Genomic DNA, 22,722 nt, shown 5'->3' with positions numbered 1-22,722 from the left:
AATGTAAACATAATGGCACAGTTCTGCAACCCCATAATAGTAAAGACTTTTTTTAAGAAAATATAATCATAAAGAATTTTTTAATAAATTCTCAAAGACAGTATAATTTGGAAAGGAAACAACAATATACATTTCATGTTTGTTGCTAGAAATATCCATAGCAGAAAAATTCTGGCTCCTGAGAGTATTTCATATATGAGATAGGAGCACATTTGGGGCAGAGTGAAGGCCGGTAGCTGAGAAGGAACTGATGTAACTAAGGAAAGAAGCACTCTTCAGAAGAAGCACCTTGCTTGACTGCAATTGTCTCTTGGGATTAGAACCTGAGTAATAGGACCACTCCCTGTTTTCTTAAAAGCCTTTAGTTTCATTTAGTTTATAGACATTTATTACTTCCTGAAAGTAAAAAATTAATGTACTAAATTAAAATCAAAAAGGGTATTATAAGAAGGAGATAAAAGCACATCTCACAGCATGTGAAGGATTGAAAAAACAATCTGTGGGAAGGTTAATATGATAAATCATTCAGACTGTTAGATCAGCTATTTCCTGGTTCTCCCCTAATCTGGGCATACGGTATGTACTTCATGGCCCCTTTGTGGTTAAGTGGTACAGCATAACTACCCCTGGTGGATGATTTATACCCAAAAGTGATATGTGACATTTCTGGGCTTGAACATTTAATTATTAGTGAGAAACCCTTCAGAGCTAGCTCGTTTCCCTCTGGTATGGTGAACAACAACATCTGACATGGGTCTGCTCCATAAACCTGGACCTTACATGCTTGTGATGAACAAAGTACTCCACTCACCCATGATGAGTATGAGCATGGTCAAGAAACAAGTCTGCATTATGGAAACCACTGAGGTTTGGAAACTGTTAATTGTACCAAAAATCACAGACCATCCTCGTTATTATGGTTGGGAATACAGATGGATCTGAAGGACAATCAGAATCTGGGACTCTGTCTCAGTTCCCATTTCCACTTTACCACATTTCCACTTTTCTTTCTCTTGCCCTTCATTTAACAGCAAAATGGGTGCCAGCAGCTCCTGGGCCTCAATCCCCCAGCCTCTGTCAACAGAAGGAGACTAACATTCTTCCTCACCTCTGAGTCAGAAAACCTTGGGGAAGGACTTTGATTGTCACAAGTACCCTTCTGAGCAATAAAGACAGGTCAAGCATCATAGTCCGAGAAGAGAGAAGGGCATATCTTCAAAATGGCTGAGTAACGGTCCCAGGACAAAAGAACTCACTGGGAAGACAAAATAATGGCCATCCACTCCAAGTCACTGTCAATTTACTTTATATCTCCTTTACCATTTTAATGTTTAAATAAGACAATTTAACATCTATGATATAATGCTTGCTTACATTTATAATTACACCTTCCATCATTAACCAAAGCATATTAGTGACTATGCTAGGTAGTTACAGGGAACATGCATCATTTTCAGACAAGGCATCCTCTTTCTTGGCTCTGTGCCAAGAAAGCACATTCCACAGTGTGGAATCCTCTTACTTCCTTCCCTAAGACTCAAATCTACTCATTGCCAGAGTCTACTCAGGTGCTATTACTTCTGAAAAGCCACAAGAGAGTCAGTGTGCCATTGTGGAAGGAGTCCAAACTTTCAACTCAGAGAAACATAAACTGAATCATTATCCAATTTATCTGCAATGATCTTGCTCAATTTACTAACCTTTTTGAAATTTAATTTCAACACCTCTAAAATAATGATAATAGTGGCAAACTTGTAGGGTTTATGGATTAGAAATGTATGTATGTATAGTTTCAAAACACAGTAATAACTTCAAAAACTTACCATGTATTTCATCTATATAGTGCAAATTTCTACATATATATTTGCATTCTATATTAGTCTGTGAGCTCCTCAAAGAAGGACTATGCTTTATCCATTGTCAGTAAGTAGAGCAGTTTCTAGCATATTAGAATTACAGGGGGGAGTTAAAAACAATAGTTACTGCTGAGCCTGACCCTACAGACATGGACCGAATTAATCTGGGGTGCCACCAGGGCATTGTGGGTTTGTTCAAAATATTCCCTGATAGAGTTAATGGGTAGTCAGGGTTGGCAATCACTGTATTAGGTACTCAAATATTTGTTGAATGAATGTTGTTTGTTCCACAAGGCATTTCCAAGTTCCTAAATGTTTCCAAGGCATTTCTTAATGTTTCATTTATATACAACTTTCACCTAGTTTAACCTTAATGAAAGCCTAGAAACTTAAGGAAGGTGACCATTTAATGAGATATGTTACTCTATTGTACTTTTGAAGAAACAAATGGTAATAGACAAGGAGCTCAAGGCTGAACAATGTTGAGTACAGTTCCTCATTCCTTTTCACTCTCATGTAAGCAAGTTCTACCATCTTAAAAATGAGAAAAGCTGTCTATCTTTAAAAGTTAGAGGGAAAAGAATACTGAAGCCATGCTGTCTTGTTTTTTCCTAATTCCTATTTATAGCTGGCTTGCTGAGTATATATTACCTCCACCACAAAAATATTCGGATTAATGAATGAACTTTCTGTTTAACACAGCAGCTAATATTTGTTCCTCCCTCCAGATAATACTCCTGAAATGTGAGGGGGAAAGTAATTAGACGATAGATAGGTAGATAGACAGACAGACATAGACATATAGATATGTATCAGTTGCCTCTACTATCTGGTAATAACATATTGAATTTGCCCTTCTTTTAAAGGTGCAGTTCTGATTTATGCTGTTTCTTAGATTTTAATTAAAGTACGCAATGGGTAGAGAAGATTTACAGCAGCTCCAAGTATTACCCATTAAATAACATTTTTTTGTCAAAAGGGTGTTTATAGCTATGGACAATAAAGAAAATAGATCTTGGAAAACTCTAAACACTGTAATAAGTTTCTATTCATTTCCTTTCTTTTCTTTCTTTTTTGCCTTTGATGGTCTTGAAGCAAGTGACTAACATTAAGATGTGGTCTCTGTGACTTGAAGGATTTGAAATTACAAAGAAAACCCAAGAGTAACTTAATCCTTTCCAGACCTCCTGCCCAGTCTCTAGGCAGTTCTGTATAATTAGTTTTGTGTGAGTTGAAGGGCGCAACAAGAACTTAGAATAGTTTCAGAATGGATAGTTCACCAAATCTAGATGAAATAGTATTTGAAGTACTCAATTTTTATACTAATTGCATGTAATTGTTTTGATAATTCAAATTAGTCAATTTACATTTTTTTTTAAATTTTGAAACAGTTAGCCATCCCTAACCATCTCTGAGACAACACACTGTGACTTTCTGGACCTCGGCTTGCCTGGTTGCATAGTAAATAATTAAAATAGTTGAATTCCTGGGACGCCTGGGTGGCTCAGTGGGTTAAGCCGCTGCCTTCGGCTCAGGTCATGATCTCAGGGTCCTGGGATCGAGTCCCGAATCGGGCTCTCTGCTCAGCAGGGAGCCTGCTTCCCTCTCTCTCTCTGCCTGCCTCTCCATCTACTTGTGATTTCTCTCTGTCAAATAAATAAATAAAATCTTTAAAAAAAAATAATAAAATAGTTGAATTCTAGATTCCCTTAAATTTCATCAACTCTGTGTTTATGAGATGCAGAGTTAAAGAAAAAGCAAAATAAAACCCCAAAAGAGAAAAATTATCAATCAATGCTTCTTCATTCTTCTTTTTTTTTTTTTAATGCTTCTTCATTCTAATTAAACTGTTAGCCAAGTGGTGCCTGGGTGGATCAATGGGTTAAGCCTCTGCCTTTGGCTCAGGTCATGATCTCAGCGTCCTGGGATTGAGCCCCACATCAGGCTCTCTACTCAGCAGGGAGCCTGCTTCTCCCTCTCTGCCTACTTGAGATCTCTCTCTCTGTCAAATAAACAAAATCTTTAAAATAAATAAATAAATAAATAAACCGTCAGCCAATTTTGTTTTCCTATGCAACACCCACATGCTACTTATATAGCTGATGGCCATGTTTGTGTCAGGTTTTAATTAGCTTTCACTGAGAGAAACCATTTTCAAAGTGTGCTTTTGAGACCCTGGGACCCCCAAGATCCATTAAGGGAGTCCAGAAGGTCAAAATTATTTGTATAAAAATACGAAGCCTTGTTTACTCTCATTCTCTGACAAGTGTACAGTGAAGTTTTCCAGAAGGTATGTGACTCATAGTACCCCAACAGATTAAATGCCCAAGTTAGTATGAGAATCCAGATGCATCTATTAAGTCAAAGATAGGTAAAACAATGCTACTTTGAGCATATTTTGTTTGTGAAATATAGTTATTTCTCATAAGAAATATTTTAATTATGTAAGCACATAATGGGTTTATTGTTACCTAAATGAATTAAATATTTTTCAAAAGTCTTGGTTTTAATTTCTAATATATAAATATCTATAGACATAATGCATGTAAAAAGAAACTATATGGTGTTCTCAAAATTTTTTAAGAGTATAAAAGGATCGGGGTGCCTGGGTGGCCCAGCCAGTTAAGTATCTGCCTTTGACTCAGGACATGATCCCAGGGCCGTGGTACTGAGCCCTGTTCCAGGCTCTATGCTCAGTGGGGAGTCCGCTTAGCCCTCTTCCTCTGCCCCTTCCATACCCCCAGCTTGTGCTCGTGTTCTCTCTCTCTCTCTCAAAAAATAAATAAAATTCTCTTTTTTTATTAAAGAGTATGAAAGGGTCCTGAGACCAACATTTGACTACTTTTGACTGAAGACACTGAAAAGAATCAAGTTCCATATAATTTCTTTGTAACTATGCATAATATTTTCAAAACAGTTATTCATTTTCCAGTGTAAGTAGATTGTCCTGGCCTTCCATGTGCCAAAGCTGTGTCATCTGGGCCTGTTGCCTTTCCTTCCAGAAACACTTTAGTTAGCATAAGCTATGTGTGAACTCCCTGAGAACTGGAATCATGTCTGTTTTACTAGCCATGGAGCCCAGCACTAGTATTTAATGTATGAATGAATAAGAATAAGAAGATGTCATGCAAAGCACAGTATGTAATGTTTATATCACTTTTGGAGTTTTTTTAGATGATAATATTAAATGTAAGATAATAACTACATAGAAAGCCTAACACCAGTTAGAAATAACTGCTTTCTACGCCAGAGCCCTCTCCACAGACAGCTGACATGGCTGGAGAAGGACATTCAAGGATGCTAACTATAGTGTCTCACTTGAAATTTGTGAGTATTAATTTGAATTGGGTTCTCAAGGAAACCTGGCAATCATGATTTATTTCCTTACATATCTTCTCTTATTATCTCCAACATGCAACCTTCCTCCCCAGTCTTCACTCTCAGCTGATGTCTTAATTTCCTATTTCATCACAGCTCATACCTACAAGCACCAGTCCCACTGTGCGCTCTCTCTCTGCACAATAGATAAACTGACTGAATATCTTTAGGGCCAGTGCCTCCACTAGACCTATCCCCTCTTACTTACTCAAAGATAAGCTCCAGAAATTCCCTCTATCAATTGTGCCTCTCTACCATAACTTCCTATCAGCATAAAAATATGCTGTGACTTCTATCTTCAATTTGTTTTTTGCTTATCCTCTTTTCCCTCCCCAACTATAGCTCCATCTTTCTGCTCCTCTCTATCTCCCATTTTCTCTTATCCTCACTGCAGTCAGTCTTTCCCCCACCACTCCACTCAAACTGTTTTGGCCAACGTCACCTGTGACCTCCATGTTGTTAATCTAATGATTAATTCTAAATTCTCCTACTGAACTGTTGAGATATACTAACACAGTTGATCACTTATCCTCCCTAGAACACCCTCAACATTTGGTTTCTAAGACACTTCGCTCTTCTGGTTTTGCTTTCGCGTTACTGGTCATTTCTCAATCCCATTTGCTGATTTGTCCTCATTGTTCCAACCTCCTAAAAGTGGCATGCTTGAGGAGTCAACCCATGGCCCAATTCCCTTCTTTGTCTTATACCCATTTATTTAGTCAATAGCTTTGAATACTATTTATACTTTGGGACTCTTAAATTTATAACTCCCGACCTATTTTCCTGAATTCCAGACTCTCATATCCAAATACCATCTCAAACTTTCCACTTAGATGTCACAGAGATGTATTCAATGTGATTTATCCAAATCAATCTTCCTTGAAAAATCAGCTCTCCCTACTTCTACAGTTGTGCCTACTTCCACTAATGGAAACTCCATCTTCTTCATCACTCAGGTCAAACACTTAGAGTGCCCTTAGATTCTTTCTCTCATAACCAGCATCTGACATATCAAAAAATCCCACTGGCATTGCATTTTTTGTTTGGGGAAAGGATCTGACCTTTCTAAATATGGTTAAGTATGATATAAACTAAAAGTTAGAAACAAAGTTAAGAAAGGTAGGGATTTCTCATACCTGTATATCATTTTAATACAAATAACAAACATTTTGATATGGCCTATTAAGGATATCAATAAACACTGTATGCAGAAATGTCACAGGGATCTTCAGTATGTGGGTAGGATGACAGGAATTTACTCTGACAAAAAAAATCCCACATATTTGAGCTTTCTTTGATTTTTATATATTGGTTATTTAATTTACACATGGATATATGAGTAAAAATCAAAGTATTATTAAGATATGTTGAAGTATTATTATCAATATTAACAACTACTTATAAATCAATACCCAGAAATTCTTGAGTCAGAGAGTAAAACAAATAGATTTATCTACAGATGCAATGCCCCAAAATGTTATTTATTAGCCTGAACCACAGCTTTTTTTTTTTTTTAATATAAGAAGAGCTCTAGTTTATTCCTTGGCATATACTGTACTTTCAAATCTAAGACATCCTATAAAATACACATGAAAATGCCAACTGGCTATATTATTAATGAAATTAATGGACTGGGGTCTGTTTTTTATTGACATATAGTTGACAAACAATGTTATATCTGCTTCAAGTGAACAATACAGTGATTCAACAATTCTATACATTAAGTTGTGCTCACCACAATAAATGTAGTTACCATATGTCATGTTACAACATTATTACAATATTATTACAATATTATTGACTGTATTCCCCATGCTGTATTTTCACACCACGACTTATTTATATTCTAACTAGAATCTAAAAAAACAAACAAACAAATGAACAAACAAAAGGAACAACAACAGGCATGGGCAGAGAAAGACAATTATATGATCTCCTTGATATGAAGAAGTTGAGAAGCAACGTGGGGGACTGGAGAGTAGGAAAGGAATAAATGAAACAAGATGGGCTCGGGAGGGAGACAAATCATAAGAGACTCTTAATCTCACAAAACAAACTGAGGGTTGCTGGGTGGAGGGGGTTGGGAGAGGGTGGTGGGGTTATGGACATTGGGGAAGGTATGTGCTATGGTGAGTGCTATGAAGTGTAAATCTGGTGATTCACAGACCTGCCCCCTGGGGTTAATAATACATTAAATATTAATAAAAAAATTGAAAATTTAAAAAAAAATAAAAACCAGGCATGGAGTCTTAATGGCTTGTGCATACTCTATTCCCACTTAGAACAATTGATAAATCAAGATCTGTCTGATTTTCCTTCCTTGTTCATCTCATTACATTGAATAAGCACAACAGATCAGATGACTTACAGAAATTTATTAAAATTGGAAGTTGTTTAATCTTCTACCCCATGAGCATCCATCCAGTTGCCTTTCAGCTGGTCAGCTGCATGACTGCTACTACCATAAATGCCTTTGAATCTTCAGAGCAACAAAAGATCTGTCTTCACTTCTGCAAACATGAAAGTTTAATCCTTTGTCTAAAACTCTGGTCATGACTTGTAGCCAACCCTACTCTACTCTTTCATTTAAAAGTTCTCCAAAATCTGCACCCAAGCAAGCCATGTGCAGACATCCTTTTTAAAAACAAAACAAAACAAAACAAAATCCAAGAGGAAATGATTGATTGATCTCAGTGTCAAAGTTATCTGTGCATCACCTGAGGAATTAGTGAATTGTATAACTAAATGAGTTTGTTTTCATGTTAGCTACTTAGGGTCAAATTAATAGCTCAATCTTTAACAATTCTATAGGTTATTAGGTTGTGCATATCAGGACCCCTGGAATCTCCAATCCATGTTCCATATTTTCTCTTTTGTTTTAAGTACAATTGACATAATATTAGGTGTTTGGGGTTTTTTTTTTAACTGCTTACCAGGTAAATTATTTATCTTCATTTCACCAAGGCTTTTTTTTTCACTGATGTTTTATATTGTTCTTTTATTTGAAACATATTCCTCTGCTTGTTTGACTCTTTTTCTCTATGTATTAAGCAAAAAACAAACAAACAAACAAACAAACAAAAAACTACCTCTAGAATGGCAGTGTGTGGGAGATGAAACTTGTCTTTCAATTTTGCCCTAGCTCTTGGTTGTCTCGTAAACCTTTGTAATTATTTAAGCAGCCTTGATTTATTAATGATAAGTCCCAGTTGTGGAGGGTGTGCCAAGACAATCAGTGCTCCAAAGGGAGCAATCTCAGTGAGCACCTAATTTCAAACCACACCCTCATGCAACAGCTTTTGAAGTATGCAAGCATGTATGGGTTTTATGAGATTGCTATCGTAAATTCTGCTGGCTTTCTTTCAGACCAGACAATCTTGACGTATGCTATGGGTGAGAGCTGCAAAAACTGGGCCTCAGAGGAGTGTATAAGCTCCTTTTGGGGAGGTACTAGCAAGCTGCAGCTAGCTAGGCCAAGGGAGAACAGAAAGATGGTATCCCCCTCCCATGTTCTCTGAGAGCAGGTCTGGAGCCTCCAGATAATATGGCAAACAGGAAGTCTACCCCTCAGGCATGGTAAGTAAAACAGGTCTTTTTAACAGATAGACTGAGGGTGTGGTTTAATGCAGTTGTCTGTGTAGTGCCCTGGGGCTGATAACCTGCAAAGAACTATCCATCGAATTGTTACAATCCTGTGGGACCCAGAAACAAGATCTCCTGGCCACCAGAGCCAGGCAATCAAAGAGCTGTGCATTCACACCAGTTTTAGGAAGACAGCAGGAAAACTCAGGGCTAGGGCTCACATGCCAATACTACCAAGGTACAGGGGAAGATATCAAGACACAAATAGCACCTGACAATGTCTCCCTCCCCAGAGAGATGCCCCAAAGTTCCCTCTTCCTCTGGCAGATGCTCTGAGATTAACAAATAATCTCCTTCTCATGTAGTCTGAGATTTTCAAACTGCTGCATTTACACTGGTCTTGGAGTAAGAAGGTCTGTGTGTGAGTCCTTTAAGAGAAGACTCTCAGTTCCCCCACAGCCTTTTGGGTGTCCTGGATGTGAGCCTCCTTAGTCTGCAGAGCCAGACCTTTGGGGGCTCATCTGTCTCTTCCAGGTCCCAAGTGATAAGGAAGCAGAAAACAAGCTGAGGGCAAAGCACAAGCTAAGACCCCACAACCCCCTCCCCCCAACTCCCAGGTGGGATATGTCTGACATTCCTCAGGCACTCCTGGCTGCCCTAAAATTAAGGAAAGGGAAAAACAAATGGTTAACTGATAAAGATTACAGTCCTGCAAGACATGAGTCTATCAGTTTCCCAATGTCTTAGTGATTTACAAGGAAAAAGCATTCACATCACATAGCCTAGATTTCAGAGACCCATAACTCAATTTCCTGTAGCCCTAACATCACCCTTCCCTCCATAAGTGATGTGGGAAACAGAAGCAGAAGGGAATGTAAACAAAGTTAAATTTCTTTATGACCTGCAGCCCATTGACAAGGACCTGAGATAGGCAGAGTATAACACTCCTCCAGGAAGCTCCCAACTGTCTTAACCTTAATGTCTTACTAGAAGGAGAAACAACAATGCTAGCTAGACAATAGCAAGGCCTCCAGTATCTTGAGAGTCTTCTTTAGCATATCAGAGTCCTTTTGGACACCTCCTTTTTCCCTTTCCTCCCCCAGCTCCCAAGTATATAGTCAGACATCCCTCACAACTCCAGTGCAGCAGCTCTTTCTTCCCACAGGTCCTGTCCCTGTATTTTAATACAATTACCTTTTTTTTTTTCTTTGCAACAAAGACCTCTCAAGAATTCTTTTTTGGCCATTGGCTCTGGACCTTACCAACATTCTAAAACTACCACATCAAGGGTGGGGATGCCTAATGTGGAGCTTGAACCTTTCACTCCTCAGGGAGAAGCTCTAGACTTGTGAGATCTTCCCCGTCCAGGTGGCTGCACTAGGGGTGGGATTTCTGGTGAGACTGCATCTCTGCCTCTCCTATTCATCTTGGTATGGCCCTTTTACTAATTCTATTTCAGGTCTTTTTTCAGAGAAAAGTGTTTCATGTGTAGCTGTATATTCAGTATATCCATTGGAAGAAGTGAGCTCAGGATCTTCCTGCACCACCATCTTGGATTGCTTCCCTATGTCCCATATTTTCTTTTATTTATCCTTTCACTATCATTATTAAATTCTGTAATTTTGGTATATTTCTTCTTCTATATTTGGTTTATATCTTCTATATTTTGGTATATTTCCTGTAGTCTCACAAGGCACCTATTATCCAACCTACCAGCCGGGGTGGGGGGCGGAGATGACCAAACCCACAAATAAGTGCATACACATACATATATAGACACATACATAAACACAAATGGGTTAGCTGGAAGACTGGAAAGGAAAATGTTGAAAGACTGAAGACGGCTCCTCTGTGTTTCTATGTCAAGGCAAATTTAAGAGAAGTTTGTGAAAATTGGTTATCAGTAGGAAACAAGAATTGTATTTGTTACTTATTCCAGGACTAGTTTAGAAGGAAGGCAGTTCTTCCTCTAAAAGATTTCTGGACAAAAATATATTGGATTACCTGCCAGAGGTTCTGCAAACCAAAGAACCAACATAATACTATTGGGCCAACTAAATAGAAATAATTATAAATATACATGAGTTTTCTGGTCATGCTAATATTGCTTTTTTACCAAGACCTGACTTTATTAAGCACAAAAGCTATAATAGCAACTGATTTGGATCAACTAGCAAAACAGAATTTTAGTATGGACATGATTTATTTCCCTCTGTTTTACAGTTAACCAATCTTTTCATCTTCTGTGTGTGTGTGATGTGCGTGTGCGTTTGTGTGTGTGTGTGTATGCGTGTGTGTGTTTTACAGGAAAAGATCCCACTCTGTCATCAGATGAGCCAGAGGGAGCCAGAAAAGGATTAGACATTTGAAAGACAAATATGGATGATATCCATTTCCTACATGGAGTTATTTAGTATGAGTTGTTTTGGTGACTAATTTTGTTCTGTTTGTTAAATGATCATACTGCACGATGTCCTCTCTGCTTATGTGTTTTCTGAGGCTGTGGGGCAAGTGAGGTACATTAGACCACACAGAGAAAGAAAATGAGGTGTGGCAGCTGCCTCCTATTTCTGAAGGCAGGAACAAATAATGTAAATCAGGAATTGAAAGCAGAGTTGGTTTCTGTGTTGTTACTTATTCTTCAAGCCAAATGTTAATAAGTGAAGGATTTTCAGCATTTCAGACCAAGCCTCTGAATTTGGGAACAATCATTCCTATGCATGATGGGGAAACAGACTAAATAGCTAATCACCTTTAAAAAAAAATCTTTTAAAATCCTATAATTTTAGCCCCCACTTTCTAATATATTTAAAAAAAAAAAACAAAAAGAGGCACTTCATACCTTTTAAAATGGTTGTGAAATAGTATCAACTTCACAAAATGTATTCCTCTCTGTGAACACTTCAAAAATCTTGAGTAAATTTTATCTCTAACAATGTCAAGTCTTGGTTTTGTTTTTCCTCCCAGGAATTACCAAAAGAAAAATGCATTATTAACATGTAGCTCACAATCATTTGACAAGCAGGGTAAGAAGTGCAGCCATTTTTAAGAAGCTTCTGATAAAGGGCTATACTCATTGAAGTGAATTTAAAGGCTCATGGCTAAGTGGTAAAATATTTCAGAGGATCAAATCTAATAAACTAATAAGAAAGCTAAATGAGTGCCATATCTACTATGCACCAATTTAATTCAATGTTGCGCACATGGTGAACCTCTTAGCCCAACACTTCACAAAATAATTACCTCATTAGAGGAAGCATGTAAGTGTAGTTAGAAATCTTCATGGACTCAGATTTTCCCAAGGAGAATAAAACCTTTATATAATCTATTTTCCACTTGCTAAGAGAAAACATTAAGCGTAAAAGTGCCATCAGGTTTTTTTTTTGGAAAGTAAAAAAAAAAGGACTTTAAAAGAAAATAAAAATCAAATAAAAAATAAAAATAAAAACATATCAATATAATTATAAAAAGAAGAAAATTTTATTATTTATTTATTTCCTACTGTATTCATAATAGTAGCAGAGTTCCACGCTTTGCTCTCTTTGTGGAGTATGACATATATTTTCAGAAAATAGAATTATGGGATTTATTTAAGATTGGTTGGAAGAAATGATCCTCCAGGCAAGGGATTCTCAGCCCTGTTATACATTAGAATCCTGTGAAGATTTTAAAACTACTGATGCCTGAATTTCATCATCAGGATTCTGATTTTAGTTGATGTGGGGCACCCAAACTTTTGAAAAGTGACTAGAGTTCCTCCAATATTTGACCAGGAGTGAGATAACATTGTCCTATTCAGTTTTGCTACCTTCCTATAGAACACTCTTTAAGTCCCTAAGATATATTCCAAACCACTGGGTTGTGTTCATTGTCTTTGGCTGAAGTCTATCTGGTTAATCACTTAAGACTAGTATTGCCTTTGGAATAAAATCTTGGCTTTTGATTCCAACTTTCCCTCTATACACGGTCTTTAAAAAACAGTGTGGACAGCATGGAGGCTCCTCAAAAAGTTGAAAATAGGGGCGCCTGAGTGGCTCAGTGGGTTAAGCCTCTGCCTTCGGCTTAGGTCATGATCCCAGGGTCCTGGGATCGAGCCCCGCATCGGGCTCTCTGCTCAGCAGGGAGCCTGCTTCCTCCTCTCTCTGCGCCTGCCTCTCTGCCTACTTGTGATCTCTGTCAAATAAATAAATAAAATCTTTAAAAAAAAAAAAAGTTGAAAATAGAGCTACCCTATGACCCAGCAATCGCACTACTGTGTATTTACCCTAAAGATACAAATGATCAGTGATCAGAAGGGGCACACACACACGAATGTTTATTGCAGCAATGTCCATGATAGCCAAACTATGGAAAGAACCTAGGTGTCCATCAGTAGATGAATGGATAAAGAAGATGTGGTATATATATATATATATATATATATATATATATATACTATGTAGCCATCAAAAGAAATGAAATGTTGCCATTTGTGACAACGTGGATGGAACTAGATGGTATTATGCAGAGTGAAATAAAGTCAATCAGAGAAAGATAATTATCATATGATCTCCCTAATATGAGGAAGTTGAGAGGCAACATGGGGGATTTGGGGGGTAGGAAAGGAATAAATGAAACAAGATGGGATTGGGAGGGAGACAAACCATAAGAGACTCTTAATCTCACAAAACAGAGGGTTGCCAGGGGAAGGGGGTACAGAGAGGGTGGTTGGGTTATGGACATTGGGGAGGGTGTGTGCTATGGTGAGTGCTGTGAAGTGTGTAAACCTGGCGATTCACAGACTTCTATTCCTGGGGTTACTAATACATTATATATTAATAAAAAAAAGTTTGGCGATTTTACTCACATACCATATAATCCAGCCATTTAAAGTGCACAACTCAATGTCTTTTTGTATGTTCACAAAGTTGTGCAACCATTACCACAATCTAACTTTAAAACATTTATCACTCCAAAAAGAAATCATGTACCCATTAGCAGTCCATTAATCCCCTCTCCTCGGACCTAGACAGCCACTAATCTACCTTCTGTTTTTATAGATTTGCCTATTCTGTACTATCATATGTGGTCTTTTGGACTGCTTTCTCTCAGTTTACATAATATCTTTAATCTTCATTCACATTGTAGCATATCTAAGGACTCCATCCTTTGTATTGCTTAATATTAATTACTCCATAATATAGACACAACATTCTATTTATTCATTCATTGGTTGATGGAATTTGGATTGCTTCCACTTTTTGGTTATTTATTGGGAATAATGGTACTATAAACATTCTTGTACTAGTTGGTTTTTTTTTAAAGATTTTATTTATTTAACAGACAGAGATCACAAGTAGGCAGAGAGGCAGGCAGAGAGAGAGATGGGAGGGTGGGGAAGGAGGCCCCCTGCTGAGCAGAGAGCCTAGTGCAGGGCTCGATCCCAGGACCCTGAGATCAGGACTTGAGCTGAAGGCAGAGGCTTACCCCACTGAGCCACCCGGGCATCCCACTTGTACTAGTTTTTGTGTAGGCATGTTTTACATTTCTCTAGGGTACATACATAAGAGTGAAATTGCTAGGCGCATGCAACTCAAAGTTTGACATTTTGAGAACTGCTGATCTGTTCTGTGAAGCACGTGTTCCTTTTACATTCTCACCAACAATTTATGAGGGTTACAACTTCTCCACAAACTCTCCAACACTTGTTATTATCCATCTTTTCTATTTTATCATGATGTCACAATGTAATTTTGATTTGCATTGGCTAATGAGGTTGAGCATTTCAGATGCTTATTGGCCATTTATATATCATCTTCAGCAGAATATCTTTTCATATTTTTTGCTCATTTTTAGTTACTTTTTTATTAAAAAATGATATGTTAAAAGAATTCTTTTTATATTGAATTATATTCATTATATATTGATCAGATATAAAGTTTAAAAATATTTTCTTCCATTCTGTAGGGTTGTCTCTTCCCTTAATGATTTCCTATGAAGTACAAAAGTTTTTAATATTATTGTAATCCAGCTTATCAATTTTTGTCTTTTGTCACTTGTGCTTTGTGATCATATATCAGAAGTTTTGCTTAAAATCACTAAGATTCACTCCTCTCATTTGTTCAAAAATTTTCTTAGTTTTAGCTCTTATATTTATTTTGTACTTTTTAAAAAAGATTTTACTTATTTATTTGAGAGAGAAGGCACAAGTGGAGGGGAGGGACAGAAGGAGAGGGACAAACAGACTCTCAGTACACAGGGCTCAATCCCAAGGCCCCAAGATCATGACCTGAAATGAAGGCATATGCTTAACTGACTGAGCCACCTAGGTGTCCCTAGCTCTTATATTTAGAACAATGATTTCTTAGAAGTTAATTTTTGGATATGGTGCTAAAAACAGATCCATCTTTATTATTTTGGATGTGATATCCAGCTGTCCCAGCATCATTCTTTCCCACAATGAACTGTCTTGGTACCCTTGTTGAAAACCTATTGACTTTAAATGTGAGGGTTTATTTTTGGACTCTTAATTATATTCCATTGATATATTTCTCCATCCTTAATACAGTACAACACTGTCTTGACCACTCTACATTCATATTAAGCTTTGAAATCAGTAAGTGTGACTCCTTTTTTCTTCTTTCTCAAGATTCTTTTAGATAAATAAGAGAATGGGCTGCTTGCATTTCTATGTGAATTTTAGGGTATTCTTCTCAATTTCTGCAAAAAGATAGTGTACAGCTTTAATTTTGGTAGGAATTGTGATGAATTTGCCATATGTAAATCAACTTTTAAAGTATTGTCATTTTAACAATATTGAGATTTATATTCATCAATATGGCATGCTTTCCATTTGTATAAGTCTTCTTTACTTCCTTTCAGCAATTTTTTTTTTTAGTTTTCAGTAAACGAATCTTGCACCTCTTTGGTTATATTTATCTCTAAATTTTTGTTCTTTGTGACTATTGCAAATGTTGATACTATTGTTCATTCATTTTAGAATTGTCTATTGCTAATGTACAATTACATTAATGTGCAGTTTATTTTGGGGTACAGATCTTATGCCCTATAAATTTGTGAAAATCACTTATTTTTTCTAAAGGTTTTTACTGTATTCTTTAGTATTTTCTATATACTAGGTCATGTCATCTACTCATAGAGATCATTTTACTTCTTCCTTCCCAACTGGAATAACATTATTTTTTCTAGCCTAACTGCCCTGGCTAGAATCTCTAGTGCAACGCTGAATAGCAGCAGTGAGTGTAGATATCCTTACCTTGTTCCTGATCTTATGCAGGAAGCATTCTATTTCATCATTAAGTATGTTTTAAGCTGTCAGATTTTCATAGATTCCCTTTAGGGTTAAGGAAAGATTTTTCCTATTTCTAGTTTAATAAATGTTTTTCCATATAAGTATATTGAAGTTAGTCAAGTGGGTTTCTTTTTTGGTATGTTAAAATCATCATTTGATGATTTAGTTACTCTAAATGTAAATGGGTTGACTTCTCCAGTCAAAAGACAGATTATGGATTGATAGCTTCCACTTTTCTTTCCCTAGGATGGTGCCACATGCTCAAATTTGTATGTACTCTCCCAATCCCACAGTGTTGGGCTAACGTATTACATATGTTCACAGGTTATCTGCATAGGCTCATACTCACTGCCATCAGGGGCACAAATAGGGAGTTAATCACAGGATGGAGGGAGGGGTTAGATTAGATGTGCAGAATCTTTACAATGCCTGTGAGCCATCTGGGGGGATCTGCATGTCAGTCATCCCCAGTGGCTCATATGTGAGCATTCTCATGAAAGTCCATGAAACAGTAAGATCCTTATGTCTATATATAGCCATGGGCAGGTGCTGTCTCTCTTAGTTTGAAAAAGATAAGTGACAGTCCCAAAAAGCAGCTTCACACCCATCAACAAATGAATATCTTCCCATCACCCAAGAATATGTTAGAGTATATCTAGAACTGCTCAGTGATTTATTGAGCTCTTACTGTACATCAATCATTGTATAAAACCCTGTGGAGGACATGGTAAAGACAAGACACAAGGTCTCTAACTTTAAAGACTTCATGTGCTGTTTGGGATGATAACTTTAATAAACAAGGGTTAAGTCACAAAGAAAACACTATAAATATACCAGAAATCAATGAAGAAGAACATTGTATGTTAAAGTGGCTAAAAATCAAGTCCTAACCAACCTGTAATTAGATGTTGTTTTGATTCTGGCCTCCACTACTTCCCAGTGGTATGATTTTAGGTATATCATTTCATCTCTTGATTCTTGGTCATCACCTCTATGAAAGGAAATGAAAGTACTTACTTATGTCAGAGAGTTCTTTGAAAGATAAAATGAGATGAAGCCACCTGAACATAACGCCTGACATAATTTAGCACATGACCAACATTAGCTAAATAGAGGATGAAAAGGATCTGAAGTGGGAAGGAAAAAAAAAAAAAAGCAGTGGGAGGGATGCCTGGATGGCTCAGTGGGTGAAGCATCTGCCTTTGGCTCAGATCATGATCCCACATCCTGGGATCAAGTCCTGTCAGGCTCCTTCCTGCTTCTCTCTCTGCCTGCTGCTCCCCTTGTTTGTGCTCTCTCTCTCTTTCTCTCTGTCTCTCTGACAAATAAATAAATAAATACATCTTTAAAAAAAAAAGCAGTGAGAGATTTCCAGGGGAAGAAAAAAAATAATGTAAAATATCAAAATTTATGTAGGATATAAATAAGCAGTTTGTTTTCCCTTCTTTTTTAAGTTAAAGTATATCTAAAATTCTAATCATTTTGTCAACTCAAATAAAAAATACACTAGATTCTCAGTCATATCAGAAATATTTTCACTAGAAATATTTCCTAAATGTATGCTAATTCAGAATATTTTTTGGCAAGAAAGATGGAGACTACTTGGACCATTGTATCTATTTCAGATCCTTACTTAGAACCCTATGAAATGTTACATATTAAAAATAAATTTCAAAGCATGTTATTATATATCTGCTCATAAGTGATTTTCCAAATTGATTGTCACCTTTTCCTAATTTTGGATTGTGTTTTTTAAATCAGAGTGAAATGTTGGCATGCTTACTATTTTTTTTTTCTTCAAATCTGGATGCCCAACTGTCGAACTTCTAAAATTTTACTTCTTACCACAAGATGAACATGTTTTTAGATAAGCTTTTAAATTTTGCTCTAATATATTTTGCCAAAGCAATGCAGTCTATATGACAAAAGAGAGATGTCTGCAACAAACAGAGAAGGAAGAATGAAATCTTTCTAAACATAGGCATTTTATAAATTATTTAACACATGTAAGAGGTTGCTGAAGCTATCTTTCCAGTAGCTCACAAATTCTCTGACTTTTTTGTTTTGTTTTTTTTTTTAGTTTTGCTACTGTAAAAGCTGTTTTTAGAGTTACATTACTAAAATGTATCCACAAATAAGCAGAATTTTGTGAGTCAAACCTGTAACACATTTTGTTCACAATTAGTCCCTTAGTGATATATATATAATTGAAACACTACACATTCTGACACTAGTTAGAAGTAATTTAAAATCTGAGTCTGTCATTCACAAATTATGTGGTTCTAAACAAATCACTTCTTATTACAGAGTCTGTTTCTCAATCTGTAAATGGGGATAATAATAAATGATGACCACATAGAGTTTATGAGATTCCTAATAGATAGTAAATATGAAATGACTGCAAATTAGAAGGAGCTGATTAACTACATGTTATCATTTTTATTAGAGAAAGGAATTGGTGGATCATACCAAACATATGGAAAAGTATTTAAGGGATATTGTAAAAAATGTGGTCAAGTTTAGCTTAGAGACCCAAAATATGAAGATAAATAATATAGATGGTATCATAAAACAATACATAATAAAGAATTAGGTGAATAGGACAGGCAACAAATTTACAGGAGTAATTACTCTTAATATAAAAACACTGGTGTTTTATGTAGTGAAAATTGAATATTACCTCAGGAAGGATGGCAATGTAAAGGATTCTTTTGCCCACAGGTCATGAGAAAATAACTTTGAGAATCATTTTTGATGTGAGAAGGATTAACCCAACTCTCAAAATCTAAATATTTTATGATACTCTACATAGGAAAGATTTCTTACCACTGTGAAATTAATTCTCCCTCTTCTGACCTCCTAAGCACTCTTAAAAAAGCAATATATACTGGATTCAAAATAGATGTGGTAGACTGAAAAATGGCCCCACAAAAGATTCATGTCCTAATCCTTGGAATCTGTAAATATTACATTATATGGCAAGAGAAAAAGAGAAGTTGCATATGTGATTATGTTAAGCATTCTGAGATGGGGAGATTATCCTGGATTATCCTCCTCTATATGGATACTTGTGAGCCCTAAGTGTCATCACATGTATCCATATAAGAAAAAGGAAGAGAAAGACATAGCATGTCTTCAAAAATGAATAAAGGGGACAGGAGCCAAAGAATACAAAGAAAGTAATTCTAAGTGCTGTGAAGGCCAGGAAGTAAATTCACAACTAGACCCTCCAGAGGGAGCATGATCTAGTTGACACCTTGATTTCTGGTCAGTGATACCTATTTTAGACTGCTGTCCTCCAGAACCATAAAAGAATAAATTTTTGTTGTTTTAAGCTAACAAATTTATGGAAATTTGTTATGGCAGCCATAGGAAACTAATACAATAGATAAAGCGCATATTTTTATATATTTTCTCTTTTAAATCCCCCACTAAAGGTAAGAAATTTAAAAGTCACAGAACTATAATAACTAAGCAAATAGGGGGAGAACCATCAGTGAAAAAGAAACCTCAAGAAACTTCTAGTTAATGTTAAGTGGCCAGAAATATTTGCAGAGGAGATTTTACTGTAAAAGGAAATATCTACTAAGAAGAATCTAAAAGAAACCACTGAAGAAGACACAGAAGTGGTAATGGATGGAAAGAAGTCCCATGTAACATAAGACTAAAGACAGAAATATTTCCTGAAGGTCTATATGTTGTTCACATAAGTTCCTCGAGACCCTCTCCTGCCTCTATATACAAAATGATTTCTGGCCAGACATTCATGTCTAGGTTCCAAAAAGAACAGCTCTTTTTTTTAATATAAAATTGAGTAAACTCTCTAAAGAGAACAAGAACTAATTTAGTAGTTGGTAACCAGAGTAAAATTTTAGCATTCTGATAAGTTGAATGCCCTTTCAAGCCAAAACAAATCTTGTTTTCATGCCCAGAGTAAATAATCAATTCGCATCTTAAACATTCACTCTTAAGTTTGAATAGGCAACTATACATTAAGTCTTTGAGGAAAACCTGCAGAAAATGGCCCAAGAATTGAGTAATTATTAGGAAAGATAAAAAACATTAAATTACAATTCTAGTTAAAACCACACAAATATCCAAAATGTTTTATCCCTAAAATAAGAAAAGGATGTCATGAATAAGGAACAAAAAATAAGGCAGAATTTGTGGTTGCCAAAAAAAAATTAAAATTTCCCAAAAAATAGAAAATAAAAAAAAAATTTAAATTTCCAGAATTGGAATATTAAAAAATCAATAAAATCTTCCAAAGTATATGACAAAAGGATAAAAATAGATATATGAGAAAAGGAAAATGCAATAAACTTAGTAAATATATAAAACAAGAATTCTAATATTAAATTAATAAAAATTCTAAAAAGAAAATGGGAGGAAGGAAATTAAGAAAGGCAGTACAGAAAATCTTCCAGAATTAAATGAAGCAGTAAGTCCTCAAATTTAGACAGTGATCAAGTATTGATCAAATCAAATGTACTTAAACCTATAATTATAAAATATTTTTATATCACGTCCCCTTGTGATTTCCAAAGAAAATGGATTTTTTTATGCTCTTAAAAAAATCTAGAATCAAATTGGTGTTAGACCAATACACAATGCTTGAAGAACATAATGTTCTGAGGGAAATGACTTTCAACCTAAAGAAATAAAGCTAGCACAATAATCAACTACTATCAGAAAGATGAATTCCAGGACGCCTGGGTGGCTCAGTAAGTTAAGCCGCTGCCTTCGGCTCAGGTCATGATCTCAGGGTCCTGGGATCGAGTCCCGCGTCGGGCTCTCTGCTCAGCAGGGAGCCTGCTTCCTCCTCTCTCTCTCTCTGCCTACTTGTAATCTCTCTCTGTCAAATAAATAAATAAAATCTTTTAAAAAAAAAAAGAAAGATGAATTCCATACATTTTCAGCAATCAAGGGTTTAGAAAATTTACCATCCTCATTCACTTTCCTAGGAAGTTACTTGAGGGTACATTCTAACAAACAGAGAAAACAAGAATAATGAAGACATGAGAATCAGGAAACAGTAGATCTACACAGAGGAGTGGAGTGAACAGAAGTTCCTGGACTACATATAGCTGAATGGTAGAAAAAGAAAGCAACCAGTTCATAATGGAATAGTATGATGCAAAACTCCAAGAGAAATAGCTCTGGAAAACAAAGAGGAAACCATACAGTAGTTACTGTGTAGGAGAGACTAGAAATACTAAGAATGAAAAAAAGGCCCAAAAAATGCAAGGAAAAAAAAAGGCTATTTGAACTTCAGGCGAAAAAGAAAAAAAAAGGCTGTGAAAGTAATTCATAGTATTCTTCTATGTCCCTATATGAAGCAAAACATCAATGTAGAACACCAAGTCAGTAAGAATCAAGTGGAATGAAATGGGATACATGAAATGCACAAAATAGATATGAATTAGGAATATATTATATAAGTTTCTCCTATCAACAATAGGGAAAAGCAATAGTGAGAAATTATAAGAACACACACAAAAAGGTAAAGAAATACATAGTTAAATTATATAGCAACAAAAAATTATATCATGATTTTAAGCAATTGAATGAGTATGAACAGTTTCATCCTTTGAACAGGATGCTAAGAGTACTTTCTTTGGGATATGCAGAGGAGAAAAAATACTGAGTGAAATCTACAGTAGAAATGTAGATGGGAATTATAATAGTACATTAAACATCTCAGTACTAGTAACACATCATGATGATAATTTAAACATTGTTCATCATTTCAACTTTTAGAATCAGCCTATATACAATGCATAAATGGCTTAATTATGGCTTTAAGAAATAAAAATATAAATTTTGGTAAGGTATAAGTAAAAATGACAGAAGTTAGCAAGTTGTTAGCAAAGGGCAATATGAACTGGAAGGAAGGGGAAAAAAAACTAAACCATTGTCTTACATTGTAAAGAGGCAAGAGTTATGACCATAATTAAATAAATGGAGGCTTAGAAATAATATTTATTAGATGCTTAATAGATTATTCAAAGTGAGTTAAAGTAATATTGGGAAAAACAAAAAAGATGACATAATTACATGGGTGAAAAGGGACTGATATAACTAAGTTAAATCTTATTCCATCACAGCAAGAAGTCATGTATAATGTCTAAAATTGATAAACAACAACAAAAAACCCAATAGTATATTAATTAGCAATACAGATAGTACTGACAAAATATTTAAAAAAAATTTTTTTAGTGAACTGAAAGCTCAGAGAAAAAGACCAAATATTAATACTCATTAAATCTCAATGGTTAATGTACAGATGTTCTATCCTCTATATTTCTCTAGAGTTACACACACAGACACACACACATAAACAAACACACTGGCTGTGGAGTCGAAAAGACTCAGTCAAACTCAGAAATTCCAGAACTAACTAGCTGTAAGACTTAGGACATCTTCATTTCTCTAAATATCCTGATCAGTATCTATGACACAACAATGTGGTTAGAATTAAATGAGATTGAATATTTCAAGGGTTTAGTATAGTTTCTGGCACCAGGAATCTTACAAAGTCACTCCCTCTCATGTGCAGTTCATAACATAAAATTGGAGCCCAAAGTACACTCACTTATATTAGCTGAAAAACAA

Source organism: Mustela nivalis (genome assembly GCF_964662115.1).
Source record: "Mustela nivalis genome assembly, chromosome: 14".
NCBI lineage: Eukaryota > Metazoa > Chordata > Mammalia > Carnivora > Mustelidae > Mustela > Mustela nivalis.
The sequence above is the reverse complement of the archived record's forward strand: the minus strand, read 5'-3'. Positions refer to the sequence as shown.